Source organism: Megascapheus bottae, chromosome Y (assembly GCF_031878675.1).
Source record: "Megascapheus bottae isolate mThoBot1 chromosome Y, mThoBot2.hap1, whole genome shotgun sequence".
Classification (NCBI taxonomy): domain Eukaryota; kingdom Metazoa; phylum Chordata; class Mammalia; order Rodentia; family Geomyidae; genus Megascapheus; species Megascapheus bottae.
In genome coordinates, this window is record NC_143548.1 from 10,612,211 (window position 1) to 10,634,303 (window position 22,093).

Below are 22,093 nucleotides of genomic sequence, written 5' to 3' on the forward strand. Positions count from 1 at the left end.
CGCTCCCGCACGCTCCGGCCCTGCTCGCTCCGGCCCCGCTTGCTCCGGCCACCACTCGGTTGGGCTCCGCTTGCTCGCCTCCGCTCTCTGTCGCTTGTTGCAGTCTCATCTCTGTCACTTCCGGCTTGGTTGTGTCTCATCTCTGCCACTTCTGGCTTGGTTGTGCATGTGGGATACCGAGGAATCTAACCCGGGTCCTTGTGCATGCTAGGCAAGCACTTTAACCGCTAGGCCAAACTCCCGGGCCCTCTCTATATATTCTTATTACTCTTTTTATTTTCTTAAGTTTTATATAAGTTCATCAAAACTTTCTACTCAAACATTCTACCTGTCTATCACCTTAGGTCAGTTATCCTTACATGATACCTTTTCTTCATTACTATAATAATCTTACACTCCTGAGATCGGCGGAAGATGGCGGCACTTCAGGGTGAGAAGTACTGAGCTCCTGCCAAGATTCATTACTGGCAGTGCAGGATATAGTCCTCTAACAGAAATTGATCCTAAGTAAGCTTTAGGACCACAGAGAACTCATGCAGAGAGGAAAAAAAGGAAAAAAAAACAGCACAAAAAGAGAGCAAGGAGCTCCGCTGTGGATCGGCTGGGGAGACAAAGGATCTTGTGAATCAGAGCAGAGAAAGTGCTCCACAGCAGCGCAGACTCACCACTGCAGACAGAGCCATACAGAGCCTGCTGCAGACAAAGCCATACACAGCCTGAGGAAGCCCAGAGCTAAGACCCGGCCATGCACAGATCTGCCAGCTTCACAGAACCAGAGAACCCAGCAATTTGTGAGGAGGGAGCCCTTCCCCCACTGCTGGGGCCAGCCGGCAGCAAACTAGGGTTCGCAGATTGGGATTCCTGAAATAGGGGGCAAGGACTAGGAAAAAATAGAAGAGAGACAAACAGATGGGGTTCAGGAGGGCTACAGCCCAAATCAGGAGCCACAGCTTAAGAAGCCTGTCGCCCAAGACCGTAGCCCCGTTTATTTCCAGTTCTCAATCTTAAATACACATCTTTAAACTAGGGAACTGCCAGGGGCTACATTCATACAAACAGTATCAAGTCTCAAATAGGTTGAATGAGAAGCTATCAAGTCCCAAACAGGTTAAATGAGAAGCTATTGACACAGCCCAAAATCATGATAAGAGCTTACTTCCTTGTGTACTCAATTGTGCGGGTCCAAGGTCACTGACCCCACAGTCACGGTCACTGACCCCACAGTTAGTCCCCAACACCCCACCAGCTGAGAGCAGCGCCATCTTGACTGCTGGCAATGACCCAGGCCAAACCAATTGGAGCCTGACAGGTGTTGCTGACAGTGCCACCTTTCTAACTGGCAAAGGATTTCCCAGAGATCCCTTAGCCAGAAATCTGGTCCCAGTGCAGCTGAAGTCCATCCCTCTATGCTGCCCACAGACCTGATAAACAAGCCGCCCGCGGATCTTTCAGCTTTGTTTTTACCAAGCAAGCAATCTCACCGAAAAACCTCACTGTCAAATCACAAGAGAAAAAGACATCGTGAAGTGTTCAGATCCTGAATTTAGTGGAGACACAAGTTTCCTAACCTCTCCCCCCACCAAAAAAAAAAACTAAAACAAAACTGAAGGATACCCTTTTTATTTTTTTTACCCCATTTCATTTGCATTTTTAAATATTCTTGTTTTTCTCTTGCCATTTAACCTACACCTTTTTTTCTAATGTTATGATTCATTCCTTTTTTTCTCTTATTTCTTCTCTTCTCCTCTCTTTTCCCACAATCCTGCTGTCACTGTGGTCATTCGTAGAAACACAGTGACATCTCTGGGTACAGTTTGAATAAAAATGATATCCATACTGATACAGCCACCTGTTTTTTTAAGCTCTGGGTTCTCAATGCTAGTATCTCTTGAGTAAGAACTCAGAACAGTGAGGAATCTCCTCCCACCTTTTTTCTTTTCCTTTTATTTTGTTTTTGTTTTCATTTTGTGTGTGTGTGTGTGTGTGTGTGTGAGTGTGTGTTCTGTTTTCTTTTATTTTGTTGTTGTTTTGTTTCTTTTTTATTTTTTCTTTCTTAAATTGGTATCATTGAAATCTCCTATAAAAAAGTCTCTCTTTTCTCTATATATTCTTCTTATTACTCTTCTGATTTTGATAAGTTTTATCTAAGTTCATCTAAACTTTCTACACAAATATTCTACCTGTCTATCACGTGAGGTCAATTATCCTTACACAATACCCTTTCTTCATTACTATAATATTCTTACACTCCTGTATTATTCTCTTCCTACCTCCCTTGTCATCTTTCATATTATTTTTCTATCTCTGGTCCTCTGCTCATCCTTCAACTCTTATAATGCATAGTTCTACATTTATGCTTGTTGAGCAATGCTGTGTATCTAGGTGTTCAATATTACTCTAGGTCCACAGGGACTTAAATACAACAGAGATTGGATTGAGGGGCTTATTGTTTTGTTCATAAATTGGTCATCTGTGATTGTATTAGATTTGTATGTAAGTGTACAAAAAGAAAGAGACAGTGATATTACCAATCTAAAAGAGCTAATATCTATTGTTAGCCAACTAAAAAGGTGTAGGTTGGTTATATCTGAAAAATTATAATCTTGTTTAGTTTTAATCTTACACCCATCCTCAAATGGGCAGAGCAAGAAACTCAAGAAAAATGTCAAATCAAGGAATAGCATTTCCCACCCAATATAAACAGGTAATGGAGCAGTCAGTGGCAAATCTAGAGGAGAGCCTTCCAAGTGCTATACAAATGCAATTGATAAAAATCATTAATGAAAAGTGTGAAAATATAAAGAAAGAGATAAGGGAGGAAGCCACAGCTAAACAAGGTGATAAGTGAAGAAGGAGAAGCCATAAAGGAGGACACAATAAAGGTTTTTCAAAGAAAAAGAGACAAATTCATAGAATCCACAAAAAAGGTGACTGAACTCAAACAAATGTCCAAAGAGAACAAAGCTGCTGAACTAACCACTCAAGGAAATCAAGGAGCTAAAGAAATCCATACATGATCTAAAACGAGACATGCAAGGCATCAAAAATGAGCTATTAGAAGCAAGGGAGATGAAAAATAAAGTAGATAGCTTTGATAACAGGTTAGACAATGCAGAAGAGAGAATTTCCGGGATTGAAGATAATTTAGTTGTTATAGAAAAAGAACAGAAAATGAGTTATTTCAAACCTAGGAAATATGAGAAAATGCTACAGGTGGTCCAAGGTACAATTAGGAAGCCTAATATAAGACTAATTGTTATTGAGGAGGGTCTGGAGAAAGAGGTCAATGGTATTGGAAATATACTTCAGGGAATCATCTCAGAGAACTTCCCAAATATCCAGAAGGGCAGCCCATCCAGATACAAGAAGCTTTTAGAACCCCAAACAGACCTGATCAGAAAAGGACATCCCACCACCACATTATAATCTGAACTGGATCAATAGAGGCCACAGATAATATCCTAAAAGCAGTCAGGGAGATGAGAACAAATACCTAAAAAGGCAAACCAATCAGAATAACCCCAGATTTCTCAGCAGAGGCCATGCAAGCAAGAAGAGGTTGCCAGGATATATGCCATGACCTGAAGACAAGTAACTACCAACCAAAAATACTGTACCCAGCTAAGCTCTCATTCATAACTGAGGGAACAATAAAAACATTCCATTCCAAGGAAAAGCTTCAACATTATGTAGTAACATAACCAACACTACAGAAAATTCTCAAATATGTTTTACACATGGAAAACCAACACAAATGTAATACAGAGAAAGACATGGCACCTAAAACTCATAACATCTAAATACCACAAAAACTAATTAGACACAGGCCCTAAAGAAAGCTTGTAAAAATGGCAGGAACTAATAAATATTTCTCAATCCTGACTCTCAATATCATTGTACTTAACTCTCCAATTAAACATCATAGATTATATAGTTGGATCAAAAAACATGCTCCATCGTTCTGCTGTCTTCAAGAGACACATCTTACTCCAAAAAACAAACACCTTTTGAAAATGAGAGCTTGGAATAAACTCTATCAAGCTAACAGCCCTCATACCAGGCAGGAGTTGCCATCCTCATATCAGATAAAATAGACTTCAAACTAAAATTAGTGAGAAAAGACAAAGAAGGTTACTACATACTACTAAAGGGATCTTTCCTCCAGGAGGACATAACCATCCTAAATATCTACACACCAAATCCCGGAGCTCCAAACTTCATTAAGCAAACTTTACTTTCACTATAACCATAAATAAATGGAAACACACTGATTGTTGGTGACTTTAACACACCACTCTCATCTTTGGACAGATCAACAAGGCAAAAATTCAACAGAGAAACATTAGAAATGAACAACTATATAGACCAACTAGATCTAACAGACATCTACAGATTATTCCACCCAGCAACAAGACAATATACGTTTTACTCAGCAGCACATGGAACATTTTCCAAAAGAGACCACATTTTAGGCCATAAAACAAACCTGAACAGATTCAGAAACACTGAAATTATTCCCCGCACTCTCTCAGACCAAAAGGGCATCAAATTGGAATTAAACACCCATCTCCACAAACGAAAACTCTGTAACTCATGAAGATTAAACAACACATTGTTGAATCACCAATGGGTCATTGAAGAGATCAGAACAGAAATCCAACAATTTATGAAATTTAACAAAAAGGAGCACACAAAATACCAGCTCCTTTGGGACACTGTAAAGGCAGTACTCAGAGGAAAATTTATAGCTCTGAGTGTCTACAATAAGAAATTGGAAAAATTGCAAACCAACAAGTTATTTGAAATTTGATAGGGAAGGTGGGAAACCAATATTGGGGGGCGGGGAGGAGGATAAGGGGGGACAAAGATATGTGAAAGGGTATCAATGTATGGGAATTAATACACCTTCTATCTGGCAAATATCATGTAATCCTTTCATTAATTACAATATATATATATATATATATATATATATATATATATATATAAAGAAAACATCCCAAGTCACTTCACATTCAAGCTCTTGAGCAGTTCCTTCATCAAAGGTATTAGAAAAAGCCACTAGGTTAACCAAAAAGGAACTGGCTGAGGCTTCAAGCAAGTGGGCTGTGGAAAAGTTAGAGAGGTCCAATGAGAGTAACTTGTCTGTAATTTCTGACTTTGAGACTGTACCTGCTACACCATCATTAATTGACCAGCCAGAAGAACTTTAGTTGAACACAACAGATGGGACTGAATTATTTGAGGACAGTCAGCTAACCAGTCGATCTAAAGCAATAGCACCAAAAAGCAAAGAGATTGAAGAGGTTACTGGCAAGACTGCAAAACTTTCAGGATGGTGGTGAAAATGCTGATTGAAAAAGATCCATCATTAGAATAGTCAATAGAGTTTGCACTGAGGCAGAATTTACATGAAATAAGTGGGCAGTGTGTTGAAGAACTAAAGGATTTCAGTGCAAAATATGATAATTCTGCTCAAGATTTTGGAGAGCCTTTTTAGAAGAATTAGTGTTCAGGCAAAATAAAGAAAGACATGTTTCTAAGTTTCCCTCTTCCACCTCTGGATTTGTGTAAATCCATAATGTATAGAACTTTTGTTACAAAGAGATACTTTAGTCACATTTCAAGTTTAGTTATTCTGATTTGTTGTGATTCTTGGTCCTTATTAAGAAAGTTTGGACCTGTGCCAAGGAGGCCTAGTGTATCTCCTATTCCTTCCTGTAGAGTTTTCAGTGTGTCAGCTTTTACCTCCAGGTCTTTGATCCATTTGGAGTTAATTCTAGTGCAAGGTGACAAAGAAGGATCCAGCTTTAGTTTTCTGCAGGTGCTTAACCAGTTCTGCAGGCACAACTTGTTGAAGAGGCTGTCTTTCTTCCATTCTATTTTTTTGGCTCCCTTGTCAAAGATTAGGTGGCCATAGGTCTGTGGTTTAATATCTGGGTCCTCAGTTCTATTCCATTGGTCTTCAGGCCTGTTCCTGTGCCAGTGCCAAGCTGTTTTGAGAATTATAGCTCTGTAATAGAGTCTAAAGTTTGGAATTGAAATTCCTCCAGCGCTGTTCTTCCTGCTAAGAAGTGTTTTTGCTATACGGGGTCTTTTATTATTCCATATGAAATTTTGGATTGCCTCTTCTATTTCTTTAAAGAATGACATTGGGATGTTGATGGGTATTGCACTGAATTTGTAGATTGCTCTTGGCAAGATTGTCATTTTCACAATGTTGATTCTTCCAATCCAGGAGCATGGGTGGTTTTTTCATTTCCTTAGTTCTGCTTTAATTTCCTTTTTTAGGGTTTTAAAGTTTTCGTCAAAAAGGTCCTTTACATTCTTAGTTAAGCTAATTCCTAGGTACTTTATTTTCTTTGAGGCTATTGTGAAAGGAGTTTCTTTCCTGATTATTGCCTCGTTCCTCTCACTGTTGGCATACAGGAAGGCAGTTGATTTTTGAGGGTTGATTTTATAGCCTGCTACTCTTCCAAAGTTTTGAATCAGCTCAAGGAGCTTGGGAGTAGAGTCTATAGGATTCTTTAAATACAGAATCATGTCATCTGCAAAGAGGGATAGTTTGATTTCCTCTTTCCCTACTTGGATTCCCTTTGTGCTTGCTTCTTGCCTTATTGCACTGGCTAGGAATTCTAGTACTATGTTAAAGAGGAGTGGAGAAAGTGGGCATCCATGTCTCGTTCCTGATTTTAGAGGGAATGGCTTTAGATTTTCACCATTAAGTGTAATAGTAGCAGTGGGTTTCTCATACGCAGCCTTTATTACATTGAGAAATGTTCCATGGATTCCTAGTTTCTCCTGAGCTTTTAACATAAAGGGGTGTTGGATCTTGTCAAATGCCTTTTCTACGTCTATTGAGACAATCATGTGATTTTTGTCTTTGCTCCTGTTGATGTGTTGAGTTATATTAATTGATTTGCGTATGTTGAACCAGCTTTGCCTCCCTGTGATGAATCCAGTTTGATTATAGTGTATAATTTTTTTGATGAGTTGTTGTAGACGGTTGGCCAGTATTTTGTTGAGAAGTTTTGCATCGATGTTCATCAAAGATATAGGTCTATAGTTCTCTTTCTTTGATGAATCTCTGTCTGGTTTGGGGATGAGGGTTTTACTGGCTTCATAGAATGAGTTTGGAAAGGAACCTTCGTTTTCAATTTCGTTGAAGAGCTTGAGGAGTATTGGTGTGAGCTCTGCTTTGAAGACCTTATAGAATTCAGCTGTGAATCCATCTGGCCCTGGGATTTTCTTAGGTGGAAGTTCTCTAATTGCCATTTCTATTTCAGAGATTGAAATAGGCCTGTTGAGTTGGCTTAGTTCTTCTTGGTTCAGTGTGGGTATGTTAATATTGGCTAGGAATTCATCCATTTCATCTAGATTCTCAAATTTGTTGGCATAAAGGTTTGAGAAGTATTCCCTCATGATATTCTGGATCTTGGTAATTTCTGTTGTGATATTACCATTTTCATCTGCGATTTTGTTTATTTCGATATGCTCTCTTCTTTTTTTGGTAAGATTTCCTAAGGGCTTGTCAATTTTGTTAATTCTTTCAAAGAACTAACTCCTTGTTTTGTTGATTCTTCCTATAGTTTTTTTTGGATTCCAAATCATTTAATTCTGCTTTGATTTTAATTATTTGCTTTCTTGTACTGGGATTAGGGTTGGTTTGTTGCTCTATTTCCAGGAGCTTAAGGTGAGACATTAACTTGTTGGTTTGCAATTTTTCCAACTTGTTGTTGTAGGCACTCAGCGCTATAAATTTTCCTCTGAGTACTGCCTTTGCTGTGTCCCAAAGGAGTTGGTATTTTGTGTGCTCCTTCCTGTTAAATTTCATAAACTGTTGGATTTCTGTTCTGATCTCTTCGATGACCCATTGGTGATTCAACAATGTGTTGTTCAGTCTCCATGAGTTACAGGGTTTTCGTTGGTGGAGATGTGTGTTCAGTTCCAGTTTGATGCCTTTGTGGTCTGAGAGTGTGCAGGAAATAATTTCTGTGTTTCTGAATCTGTCCAGGTTTGTTTTATGGCCTAAGATGTGATCTATTTTGGAAAATGTTCCATGTGCTGCTGAGAAAAATGTATATTGTGTTGTTGCTGGGTGGAATATTCTGCAGATGTCTGTTAGATCTAGTTGGTCTATATAGTTGTTCAGTTCTAAGGTTTCTCTGTTGAGTTTTTGCCTTGTTGATCTGTCCATAGGTGAGAGTGGTGTGTTAAAGTCACGGACAATCACTGTATTTTGATCTATGTATGGTTTCAGTGTAAGTAAAGTTTGCTTGATGAAGTTTGGAGCTCCGGGATTGGGTGTGTAAATATTTAGGATCGTATGTCTTCCTGGAGGAAAGATCCCTTTAGTAGTATGTAGTAACCTTCTTTGTCTTTTCTTACTAATTTTGGTTTGAAGTCTACTTTATCTGATATGAGGATGGCAACTCCAGCCTGTTTATGGGGGCCGTTAGCTTGATAGAGTTTATTCCAACCTCTCACTTTCAAAAGATGCTTGTTTTTTTGGGTAAGATGTGTCTCTTGAAGACAGCAGAACGATGGCTCTTGCTTTTTGATCCAACTAGACAGCCTATGCCGTTTAATTGGAGAGTTGAGTCCATTTATATTGAGAGTTAGGATTGAGAGATATTTATTAGGTCCTACCATTATTAAAAGCTTTTATTTGGGCCTGTGTCTTGACAGTTCTTGTGGTCCTTAGATGGTGTGCTGTTTAGGTGCCATTTCTTTCTCTATATTGCATTTATTTTGGTTTTCTATGTATAGAAAATCTTTCAGAATTCTCTGTAGTGTTGGTTTTGTTGCAACATATTGTTGCAGCTTTTCCCTGGAATGGAATGTTTTTATTGTTCCCTCAGTTATGAATGAGAGCTTAGCTGGGTACAGGATTCTTGGTTGGTAGTTATTTGACTTAAGGGCATGACATATATGCTTCCAGTCACTTCTTGCTTGCATGGTCTCTGCTGAGAAATCTGGGGTTATTCTGATTGGTTTTCCTTTATAGGTTACTGATCCCTTTTCCCTGGCTGCCTTTAGGATCCTTTGTTTGGTTTCTACTGATCCAGTTCGGATTACGATGTGGCGGTGAGATGTTCTTTTCTGGTCAGGTCTGTTTGGGGTTCTAAAAGCTTCTTGTATCTGGATGGGTCTGCCCTTCTGGATATTTGGGAAATTCTCTGAGATGATTGCCTGAAGTATATTTCCAATACCATTGACCTCTTTCTCCACGCCCTCCTCAATACCAACTAGCCTTAAATTAGGCTTCCTAATTGTATCTTGTATCTCCTGAAGTGCTCTCTCATTTTTCCTAGATTTGGATTGACTCATTTTCTGTTCTTTCTCTATAATAACTAAATTATCTTCAGCCCCGGAAATTCTCTCCTCTGCATTGTCTAACCTGCTATCAAAGCTATCTACTTTATTTTTCATCTCCCTTGCTTCTAATTGCTCATTTTTGATGCCTTGCATCTCTTCTTTTAGATCATGTATGGATTTCTTCAGCTCCTTGATTTCCATTTGAGTGGTTAGCTCAGTAGCTTTATTTTCTTTGAACATTTGCTGGAGTTCGGTCACCTTTTTATTTGTGGATTCTATGAATTCATCCATCTTTCTTTGAACAGCCTTTATTATGGCTTCCTTTATGGCTTCTTCTTTTTCACTTATCACCTTGTTTATGGTTTCCTCTTGTTCAGCTATGGCTTCCTCCCTTATCTCTTTCTTTATATTTTCACATTTTTCATTAATGATGTTTGTCAATTGCATTTGTACAGCACTTGGAAGACTCTCCTCTAGGTTTGCCAGTGACTGTTCCATTGGCTGTTTACATTGGGTGGGGGAGGTGGGAGATGTTGTTTCTTGATTTGACATTTTTCTTGAGTTTCTTGTTCTGCCCATTTGAAAATGGGAGCAAGATTAATACTAAACAGGATTATAGTTTTTCAGATATAACCAACCTCGACCTCTGTAGCTGGCAGACTCTAGATGTTCACAAGTTTTGATTGGTGTTATCACTGTTTCTTTTCCTGCAGTTACCGACTAGTCTAATTATTCACTGATAAGCGATTTATATCCAAAACAATAAGCCTCTCAATCCAATCTCTACTGTCTTTAAGTCCCTCTGAGCCTAGAGAATAATTAAACACCTAGATATACAATGTTGCTCAACAGCCATCAAGTGTAGATCCATGCAGTATAAGGGTTGAAAGAGGAGCAGAGGTCCAGAGATAGAAAAATAAAATGAGAGAGGTCAGGGGGTAAGTAGGTAGAGTATTTGAGTACAAAGTTTGGAAAGTATTAGAATTAAACATATGTGTTGCTGCGCGACTAGCTCTTAGCCCAGCCAGTGGCCTCACAGTGGACCATGGGATGGATCTGCGAGCTTCCCTCTGAGCGCGGTTGGCGGACGTTTTCCTGTGCTGCTTCCAGGGGCCGCTCCAAGCCAAGGGTCTGGGGATTGAGAGTTTCAGGAGCTCTCAGCAGGACCAGCAGGAGGCCCCTCTGTTCCCAGGGGAGGGGCCCAGCTGGGGATGTGGACTCCAAGGGCGGAGCCGCGCCTTTTTGGTTCTCAGAAGGGGAGCTTGGCTGCTGGTCGGCCCTTCAGATCCCTGCTGTGTTTCCACTGCTTTGTCAGAGTCTGTGACTGTGGGGGGGGGGGGCCCTCGGTGGTGTCTTGCTCAGGATTCCCAGCTGGAGGATGCCCTGCTCAGGAATTGAGGGGGGGCAGATGCTGGCTCCTATTTACCTGCACCCCCTACCCACTGTTGTAAGGCAGAGTCTCAAAGCCCTCCACTCTCCAGATCCAGTGGCCTGGGTGAGGAGCCTGGTGGGCGGGTGTGAGCTGGGACAGCTCCGCCTCCCCTGGTGGGGTGCTGAGTCTTAGGGTCCGCCCGCTTGTCAGTCTCCAGTCAGAGGGCTGGGGGTTGAGCCCGTTGGGCGGGTGGGAGTTGGGACAGCCCCGCCTCCCTTGGTGGGGTGCTGGGTCTTATAGGTAGCCCACCTGTCAATCTCCAGTCAATGGCCTGAGGGAGGGGGCTGTTGAGGGAAGGGACAGGATTCTAAATTCCTTGCCCCACTGCTCCCGCCAGTCTTTCTCAGGCGGGGTGTTGGGGTCTGAGTTAAGTTCTATTGCTTGGCACCCGCTCCGTTTTCCCGATGTGTTTGGGGATGCGCAGTATTACTTACGCCTCTGCGTCCATCTGCAGGTGCTCCACGGTGGTGGGGAGTCTTTCACTCCCCTCAGGTCTCCGCCGCCGCCTGTGTTCTGCGTCTGGGTTCTGCTGCTTGTTGTTCTCGTTCCGTGTCTGGGTTCCGCTGCTTCCACCATTCGCTGGCCCGGTTCTGTGCTGGTTTCTGCAGCCGTTGGGCTCCCAGCCTGGTGCCCTCCACTGCAGCCGCTTTTTTGTGGATTAGAGCCGGTGCCCGCCCCCGCTTTCCCTGCGTGGAGCCGGCGCCCACTCAAGCCGCTTTTCGTGGCTTGGTCTGGCACCAGCTGCTGCTTATCGCAGCTTTCGGAGGCTTTGGGCAAGAGGTGGGGGAGGGGTCCTCGCGTTCCGAATTCTTTGAGAAAGTTGGATGTGAGCTTTATCTGGATTTCTTTTCTGGTTTGAGTCCTTCTCCGTTGCTTTTTGAGTTTGTTGTTGTGGATTTCTTTAGATAGTTGGCTCGTGGGACTCCCTGGTTCTCTCTTTTTGTCAGAGAAATCTAGGCAGCGTCCCTATTGTCTCAGCGCCATCTTCCTTCCTGCAATAAACTTCTTTTGCTGTTTGTGACTATATTCTTGTGACTTCAAGGATGAGTGTTGTTAGTTCATTTCTACTTTGACTTGGATGTTATCTCCTCCAATGAGTTTGCTCTTCTCTCTTGGGAACTGGTTCTTCCCCCAAAGACCTTGTGCTGGAACTATGACCACACAGAGAACCACTGATAAGACTTTCTTCTGACTTGGTGCCATCTTTCTATTCACCAGAAGCCACTTTTCCAATCCTAAAGCTGACTGTCAATTTTCTTTAACCAGAGACTAGGAGTCTGTTTGTCATAGTCCAATAGACCAGAATAGGGTTAGATGTTTTCTCAAGTTAGGAGCCGTAAATCAGGGTCTATGGCACAGGCCCGATATTGGTCAAGGGATTCAACTCTTACAGTTGATGATCCCTCTTGTTGATTGTTCCTTCCACATTACTGGGAGAGAGTCCATCGGGGCCTCCCATGGTAGCTCTAGTGTTGCTTCCACTGGCCATTCATCATGACTGGGGAACAGTCCAATTTCCTTACTAAGAAACCTAAAACTATTCAAAATTTAGCCCAATCTTAATCTCATATGCCTAAACATTGATGTAAACAAATTTAGCCCTAGTGTTCACTATGCATGAGTCCACACGGTCTACATTGAACCCAAATATTTTGAGACTTAAAATTATTGTTATCATTCATTTTCCCAACTTAAAACCCTTAATGTGGTTAGACACAAACCATACCTAACATCATCCAGTCTTTTTCCTTTCTGAGCCTACTCTCAATCTATCCCTTAAGGTTTTTCACAGTAGCATTTTTGTGGCATATCCTCTCTACAGGTCCTGGTGATTAAAACCAACCTAGCAACAGAGTAGTGCCACCTGGTAGGTTTCCCTGCAATTCCCATTCTTACATCAACTTTACTTCCCTGCTCTTCTAGTGGTTCATATATTAAATTTATCTAATGTGTCATATTACCCAAATGGCTTTAAAGGTTGTTTGTACTTATCACCAATGTTTGTTCAAACATGGAGTTTCTGTCAAGTTCTGTTTGTTGGTGAGTAACTCTTGTTTTGTCTTGAAATGTTTTTATTGTCTGGGTCTTGAAATTTGTTTTATTGCCTGTTTTTCTAGAGTACATAGTGGATAATACAGAATTAATTTTAGCAGATGCCACTTGGCAACATGGTAAATGACAGAAATTTTCTAAAACCTGTGGATGTGGGTTTGACTATTAATAAATGGATCTACCTAAATTTCCAGAGGTAGGGGAAGTATGTGGATGATAGATTAATTGATATAGCTAGACCTATACCATGAAACCAAAAGACACTTTTAACTCAACCATCTGTCACTTTGCCCATGAGCATTTCTTGGTTAGGAGCAAAGCATCATAGGCAACATTTTTCACAATGTGTCATGTATCCTGGATTCTCAGGCCCCTATGTTATCCCTCTTCAGACCTTCATTCGAGTTGCTCTGATTGGCTGAAATTGTTTAGCTGCTCTTTCTTTACTAACATCATGGCTCTGTTTTCAAATCATATTAAGAGTAATGGAGGATGTTTCCACATATTCTGTTGCTGGCTATGTAGGTATTGGTAATCCGTAAACAATTTTTTCCTTCTTTCTTTATATTTTTATTGTAATTAATAAAAGAGTTACATGATATTTGCCAGACAGAAGGTGCATTAATTCACATATGTTGATAACCTTTCACATGTCTTGGTCCCCATTACCCTCCCTCGCACCCCCCGTCTTGGTTTTCCCCCATCCCTATCCAATTTCAAATAACCAAATACAAATAAATCCAATACATCAGATAACAAAGTGAGATACTGTAACAATATGAGACAACCAAAGGACAGCAAAAGAGATGAATGATAACATAGTACATTAAGGACAATAATCACTCATTATATGGCTTTTGTTTCAATATCCTGGAGGTCCTTTCAATTAGCTTCACATTATATGGCCTTATGTATCAAGATTTTGCTCTATTGCAGATCTCTGCTAGTAGAGCCCAAGGTTTCTGGCTTACTTCACTTAATATGATCTTTTCTAAGATTTTCCATTTCCTAACAAATGGGGCCATGTCGTTTTTCCTGACAGCAGCATAGAATTCCATTAGGTAGAAATACCACAAATTGTCCCTCAACTGAGGGACATCTAGGTGGGTTCCATATCTTTGCTATGGTGAATAATGCTGCAATGAACATTGTGCTAGTGGATTTAGTATGCCCTAGTTTCTGGATGGTTGGGTAAATGCCAAGTAGTGGAATTGCTGGGTCATACGGGAGCTCTATGTTTAGTGTTTTGAGGCACTGCCATACTGCTTTCCATAGTGGTTGAATGAGTTTGAACTCCCACCAAGAGTGTAGCAGTGGCCATATCCCCTCCAGCATCTGTTGTTATTCATTTCCCTGATCCTGGTCATTCTAACTGGAATGAGGTGGAATCTTAGAGTTGTTTTGATTTGCATTTCTTTTATGACCAGAGATGTTGAGCATTTCTTCATGTGTCTATAGGCCATCTTATTTCTTCTTCAGAGAAGACTCTAAGTCTTTGGCCTATCTTTTAATGGTATGGTTGTTTCTTTGGAGATTAGTTTGGGAGTGATTCTATTTTTTGAGCTGTTGATATATTTTAGACATGAGGCCTTTGTCCATTGTTTGGTTGGTCAAGATCTTCTCCCACTCTGTAGGCTTCCTAATTAATATACTAGCTATGTCCTTTGCCATACAAAAGTTCTGCAGTTTAATGCAGTCCCACTTATCCAGCCTTTGTCTGATTTGTTGTGATTCTTGGTGCTTATTAAGAAAGTTTCGACTTGTGCCAAGGAGGCTTAGCTTATCTCCTATTCCTTCCTGTAAAGTTTTCAGTGTGTCAGCTTTTACCTCCAGGTCTTTGATCCATTTGGAGTTAAGTCTAGTGCAGGGTGACAAAGAAGGATCCAACTTTTGTTTTCTGCAGATGCTTAACCAGTTCTGCCAGCACAACTTGTTGAAGAGGCTGTCTTTCTTCCATTCTATTTTTTTGGCTCCCTTGTCAAAGATTAGGTGGCTATCGGTCTGTGGTTTAATATCTGGGTCCTCAGCTCTATTCCATTTGTCTTCAGGCCTGTTCCTGTGCCAGTACCAACCTGTTTTGAGAATTATAGCTCTGTAATAGAGTCTAAAGTTTGGTATTGAAATTCCTCCCGCGCTGTTCTTTCTGCTACGAAGTGTTTATGCTGTAAGGGGTCTTTTATTATGCCGTATGAAATTTTGGATTGCCTCTTCTATTTCTTTAAAGAATGATATTGGGATAATGATGGGTATTGCGTTGAATTTGTAGATAGCCCTTGGCAAGATTGTCATTTTCACAATGTTGATTCTTCCAATCCAGGAGCATGGGAGGTTTTTTTCATTTCCTCAGTTCTGCTTTAATTTCCTTTTTCAGGTTTTTAAAGTTTTCGTCAAAAAGGTCCTTTACATTCTTAGTTAAGCTAATTCCTAGGTACTTTATTTTCTTTCAAGCTATTGGAAAAGGAGTTGCTTTCCTGATTGTTGCCTCATTCCTCTCACTGTTGGCGAGGAGGAAGACAGTTAATTTTTGAGGGTTAATTTTATACCCTGCTACCCTTCCAAAGTTTTGAATCAGCTCAAGGAGCTTGGGAGTAGAGTCTATAGGATTCTTTAAATACAGGATCATGTCATCTGCAAAGAGGGATAGTTTTACTTCCTCTTTCCCTATTTGGATCCCCTTTATGCTTGCTTCTTGCCTTATGCACTGGCTAGGAATTCTAATACTATGTTAAAGAGGAGTGGAGAGAGTGGGCATCCTGATATTAGAGGGAATGGCTTCAGATTTTCACCATTAAATATAATACTAGCTATGGGTTTGTCATACACAGCCTTTATTATATTGAGGAATGTTCCATGGATTCCTACTTTCTCCTGAGCTTTTAACATAAAGGGGTGTTGGATCTTGTCAAATGCCTTTTCCGCGTCTATTGAGACAATCATGTGATTTTTGTCTTTGCTCCTGTTGATGTGTTGAATTATATTAATTGATTTGCGTATGTTGAACCAGCTTTGCCTCCCTCTGATGAATCCAGTTTGATCATAGTGTATAATTTTTTTGATGAGTTGTTGTAGACTGTTGGCCAGTATTTTGTTGAGAACATTGGTTCATCAAAGAAATAGGTCTATAGTTCTCTTTCTTCGACGAATCTCTTCTGGTTTGGGGATGTGTGTTATAGTGTCTTCATAGAATGAGTTTGGTAAAGATCCTTTATTTTTACATCATATTTTAAATGACAAGTTTAACAAACAAGTGTTCAAGGAGGAAATCTCTATTTACAATCACTGGGACTTAGTATTTAGAACTTAATCAAAATTAGGCTAGGGGTTTGTATGTTATAGAATCATTAATTTATGAAATAAAACACTATGTCTATAGAGTCATAGGTTTTTATGTCTATATAGTTATGTTTATATTTCCATTACCATGTCCATAATTTTGGGTATGCACTTATTGAGTCCTCGCTATTGTAGCTTCAGATTTAATAGCCACATATTAAGGATACTATGACCGTTTGGTCCTTAGGTCTTGACTTGTCTCACTCAACACTACTTTTTCATTTTTACTAGTTCCCTTTTTAATCTGCATCCTTTTTAATCACATATGTCTTCCTTTATGGTGTATGTACTTAATTCAGATTACATTTTTATTTCAGTCCTGTATTTTCAATCTTAGTATTTCTAATTTTAGTATTACTTCTTTAAATTTGCTTAATTTGAGGGTTATTTATTTTTACTATTGATCTCTTTTATGTTTTTTCTCTTCTCCTTTTGTATGTTCTTATAATTTCCTATTTTAACTTTAAATTTATTAAAATTTTTACTCAATCATGTTCTCTTTCACTTTTACTTTAGGTCTCAGTTACTTTCACTCTATTCTTTTTATTCCCTGCATTACTCTTCTCTTATATTCACCTATTGTCTTTCAGTATATCTTTCTATCATTCTGGTCCTTTGCTCCTTCTTGAATTTCTGCAGTTCGTTGATCTACAGTTGACTGTTCTTGACCCAAAATGTAAGATTTATTTGTCAAATTACAGTGTAGGTCTGACTGACTTAAATCTCATAGGAATGGAATTTTTTGCAGTCAAACTGGCGTGGGTAGTGGCACTGGATTTGTTTGTAAAGGCACAAAAGGTGAGAATGTAAGTAACTGCTTAAGATTGTATCCCTTTATAGTCTGTGTACCTGTAGAGCACTAGGATGGTTCTTATCTTAAAATTGTATTCTTGTGTGGTATTATTAGTCCTGCTACCACTCCCAAATAGGCAGAACAAAAAAAAACTTCAAGAGAAATAGTAAGTCAAGAATCACACATAACACTTAAAACAGGGAACACAGTAGTTAATGAAAAACCTAGAGGAGAGTCCTTAAAATGCTCTACAAATGCTACTGGTAAACATGACCAGTGACAGTTTGAAAGCACGAGTAAGGCAATGTGTGAACATGATGAAACTAATCAAAGATTAATAGAGGAATTCATGGAATCAAAAAACATAAAGCTGACTGAATTCCTGCAAAAGTTCAAAAAGAGTACAGCCACAGGGATAAATGATTTCAAACAGAGCAATAAAAGCCAAAACAAGGAGGTATCAAAATCCTTAGAAGATTTAAAGTAAGTGATGCCAGCTATAAAAAAATGAGGAAGTAGAAGGAAGATGGATGTACAACAAAGTGCAAAGTATTGATAGCCATAAAACTATAAAGAAGAGAGAATCACTAGAACTGAAAATAGCATAGAAGAAAAAGACCTCAAAATTATTCAAAACAAGTCCAAGAAATATGACAGATTTCTTCAGCAGCTTAGGAAGGCTAATTTAAGACTAATTGGTATTGAGGAGTGAAAGGAGAAAGAGGCCAGTGGAATTGGAAATATATTTCAGGGAATCATCTCAAAGAACTTACTAAATACCCAGAAGGACAGGCCCAGTCAGGTACAAGAAGCTTTTGGAGCCCTAAACAGACCTGACCAGAAAAGGACATCCCACCACCACATTATAATCCATACAGGATAGAGACCAAGGAAAGGATCCTGAAAGCAGCCAGGGTGAAGAGAACAATCACCTAAAAAGGAAAACCAATCAGAATAACCACAGACTTCTCAGCAGAAACCATGCAAGCAAGAAGGGCTTGGAATGATATATACCATGCCCTCAAGACACATATCTACCAACCAAAAATACTGTATGCAGCTAAGCTCTCATTCATAGCTGAGGGGAAAATATGAAACAGTATGTATCTACCAAACTGGCACTGTAGAAAATTCTCAAAGATGTTCTACACATTGAAAATCAACACAAACATGACATTGACAGAAAAATGGCACCTAAACAGAATGCCAGGCAATTACAGAAAGAATTGAAAAGATGCAGGCCCTAATGAAACAGACAAATGACAGAAACTAACAAACATTTTTCAATCCTGACTCTTAATAATAATGGACCTAATTCTACGATTAAATGACATAGACTGGCTAGTTGGATCAAAAAACATCTTTCTTCTGTGTTCAAGAGATTCATCTCCCCCACCCCAAACTCCCAATCAAACATATTCTGCATGTGAGAGGCTGAAATAAAATCTGTCAAGCAAATGGCCCCTGTAAACAGGCTGGAGCTGCCATCCTTATATCAGATAAAATACACTACATACCAGATTAGTGGGAAGAGACAAAGAGACATACTACTAAATGGGTGTCTCCTTAAGGAAGATATAGCCAATCTAAATATCTACACACTTAATGCCAGAGCCTACAACTTCATCAAACAACAGCACTTATGCTAAGAGCATACATAGATCCAAACACAATGATTGTTGGTGGCTTTCACACAGCACTGCCACCTCTGGATACACCAACAAAGGCAAAAATTCAGCACAGAAATGTCAGAATTGAACAATTGAATAGACCATGCAGCCCCAACTGACATCTGCAGATTAGTCCATCCAGCAGCACCAAACTATATGTTCTCTTCAGCAGCACATGGAACATTGACTAAAACAGATTACATTTTAGTGCATAAAGCAAACCTGTGAAAAATTCAGAAACACTGGGTTTATTCCCGTGATTCTCTCAGACATTCAGGGTGTAAAATTGGAATGCAACGCCAAATGTCGAAAGCGAAAATCCTGTATGTCACAGAGATTGAGCAGATTGCTGAATCATCAGAGGTCATTGTTCAGAGCAGAAGAGGAAACCAACAGTTTAAGCTATTTAACAAAAAGGAGCACATAAAATACTATCTTCTTTGGGACATGGCAAAGACCCTACTCAGAGAAAAATTTATAGCTCTGAATGCCTACATTAAAAAATAAGAGAAACCTCACTCCAACAATTAAATGATGTACATTAAGCTCCTGGAAAAAGAACAACAAATCAATGCTAATTCCAATAGAAGGAAACAAATTACTAAAATTTAATACATGAATCAAACAAACAAACAAAGAAAAAATTAACAAAATTGACAGATCTTTACCATAACCTACCAGAAAAAAAAAACAAGGGAGCAAACCCAAATAAACAAAATTATGATGAGAATGGAAATCTCAAGACACAAATTTCCAAGATCCAGAGCATCATATGAGAATTCTTTTCAATCATTTATACCAACAAATCTGAAAACCTTGAAGAGATGGATGGATTTCTAACAAATACTATACAGACTAAACCGAGGAGACCTAAACCATTGCAACAGACTCATTTCAAGATTAAATTCTAATTAAATATAAATGTCAATAAGAGGATTCACATGCAAGGAAAGTGCAGGACCGGATGGATTCACAGCTGAATTGTATAAAGCCTTCACATCTGAACTCACACCAATAGTCTTCAAATACTTCAATGAACTTGAATGAAAAAGCACTCTACCAAACTCATTCAATGAAGCCAGCATAACCCTCATCCCCCAGACAGGGACTCACAAAGACACAGAAATATAAACTTATTTCTTTCATGAACATGATGCAAAACTTCGCAAGTAGGTACTGGCCAATCAACTTCAGCAACTCATCAAGAAAGATAAATACGATGATCAAACAGGACTCATCATAGGGATGCAAACCTGGTTCAGTACACATAAGTCAATATAATTCACCACATCACCAGTAGCATGGACAAAAACCACATGATCACCTCAAGATATGCAGAAAAAGCATTTGACAAGCTCCAACACCCCTTTATGCTAAATTCTCTGGAGAAACTACGAAAGCATGGAACATTCCTCAGTATAAGAAAGGCTGTCTGTTCTACTCCCAAGCTCCTTGAGCTGATTCAAAGGTTTGGAAGAGTAGCAGGCTATAAAATCAACCCTCAAAAATCAACTGCCTTCCTTTATGCCAACAGTGAGAGGAACGAGGCAATAATCAGGAAAGAAACTCCTTTCACAATAGCCTCAAAGAAAATAAAGTACCTAGGAATTAGCTTAACTAAGAATGTAAAGGACCTTTTTGATGAAAACTTTAAAACCCTAAAAAAGGAAATTAAAGCAGAACTAAGGAAATGGAAAAACCTCCCATGCTCCTGGATTGGAAGAATCAACATCGTGAAAATCTTGCCAAGAGCTATCTACTAATTCAATGCAATACCCATCAACATCCCAATGTCATTCTTTAAAGAAATAGAAGAGGCAACCCAAAATTTCATATGGAATAATAAAAGACCCCGTATAGCAAAAACACTTCTTAGCAGAAAGAACAGCGCTGGAGGAATTTCAATACCAAACTTTAGACTCTATTACAGAGCTATAATTCTCAAAACAGCTTGGTACTGGCACAGGAACAGTCCTGAAGACCAATGGAATAGAACTGAGGACCCAGATATTAAACCACAGACCTATGGCCACCTAATCTTTGACAAGGGAGCCAAAAAAATAGAATGGAAGAAAGATAGCCTGTTCAACAAGTTGTGCTGGCAGAACTGGTTAAGCACCTGCAGAAAACTAAAGCTGGATCCTTCTTTGTCACCTTGCACTAGAATTAACTCCAAATGGATCAAAGACCTGGAGGTAAAAGCTGACACACTGAAAACTCTACAGGAAGGAATAGGAGATACACTAGGCCTCCTTGGCACAGGTCCAAACTTTCTTAATAAGGACCAAGAATCACAACAAATCAGAGAAAGGCTGGATAAGTGGGACTGCATTAAACTGCAGAGCTTTTGTATGGCAAAGGACATAGCTAGTAAACTAATCAGGAAGCATACAGAGTGGGAGAAGATCTTCACCAACCAAACAACGGACAAAGGCCTCATATCTAAAATATATCAACAACTCAAAAAATTGAATCACGCCAAAACTAATCTCCAAAGTAACAACCATCCCATCAAAAAAGGGGCCAAAGACTTAAAGAGAGTCATCTCTGAAGAAGAAACAAAAATGCCCTATAGACACATGAAGAAATGCTCAACATCTCTGGTCATAAAACAAATGCAAATCAAAACAACTCTAAGATTCCACCTCACTCCAGCTAGAATGGCCAGGATCAGGAAAATGAATAATAACAGATGGTGGAGGGGATGTGGCCAGGAGGGATCACTACTACACTGTTGGTGGGAGTGCAAAATCATTCAACCACTATGGAAAGCAGTATGGCAGTGCCTCAAAAGACTAAACATAGAGCTCCACTATGACCCAGCAATTCCACTACTTGGCATTTACCCAACCATCCAGAAACAAGGGCATACTAAACCCACTAGCACAACAATGTTCATTGCAGCACTATTCACCATAGCAAAGATATGGAACCAACCTAGATGTCCCTCAGTTGATGAGTGGATCAACAAGTTGTGGTATTTGTACACAATGGAAATTCTATGCTGCTGTCAGAAAGAATGACATCGCCCCATTTGTTAGGAAATGGAAAGACTTAGAAAAAATCATATTAAGTGAAGTAAGCCAGACTCAAAGGAACTTAGGCTCAATGGTTTCCCTCATTTGTCATAATCAGTAGAAACCTTGGGCTCTACTAGCAGAGATCTGCAATAGAGCAAAATCTTGATACATAAGGCCATACAATGTGAAGCTAATTGGAAGCACCTCCAGGATATTGAAACAAAAGCCATATAATGAATGATTGTTGTCCTTAAGGTACTATGTTGTCTCTCATCTCCTTTGCTGTCCCTTGGTTATCTCATATTGGTATAGTATCTCACTTTGTCATGTGATATATTGAATTTATTTGTATTTGGATATTTGAAACTTGATAGGGAAGGGGGGAAAACCAAGATGGGTGGGGAGTGTGGGGGGGAGGGAAATTGGTACCAAGACATGTGAAAGGGTATCAATGTATGTGAATTAATGGACCTTC

General features: G+C 39.6%; 1 pseudogene; it reads left to right on the forward strand.

Annotated features, from left to right (window-relative positions):
- Positions 1-414: 414 nt before the first annotated feature.
- LOC150040340 (periphilin-1 pseudogene) lies at positions 415-5,510 on the forward strand (annotated as a pseudogene).
- The last annotated feature ends 16,583 nt before the right edge of the window (positions 5,511-22,093 follow it).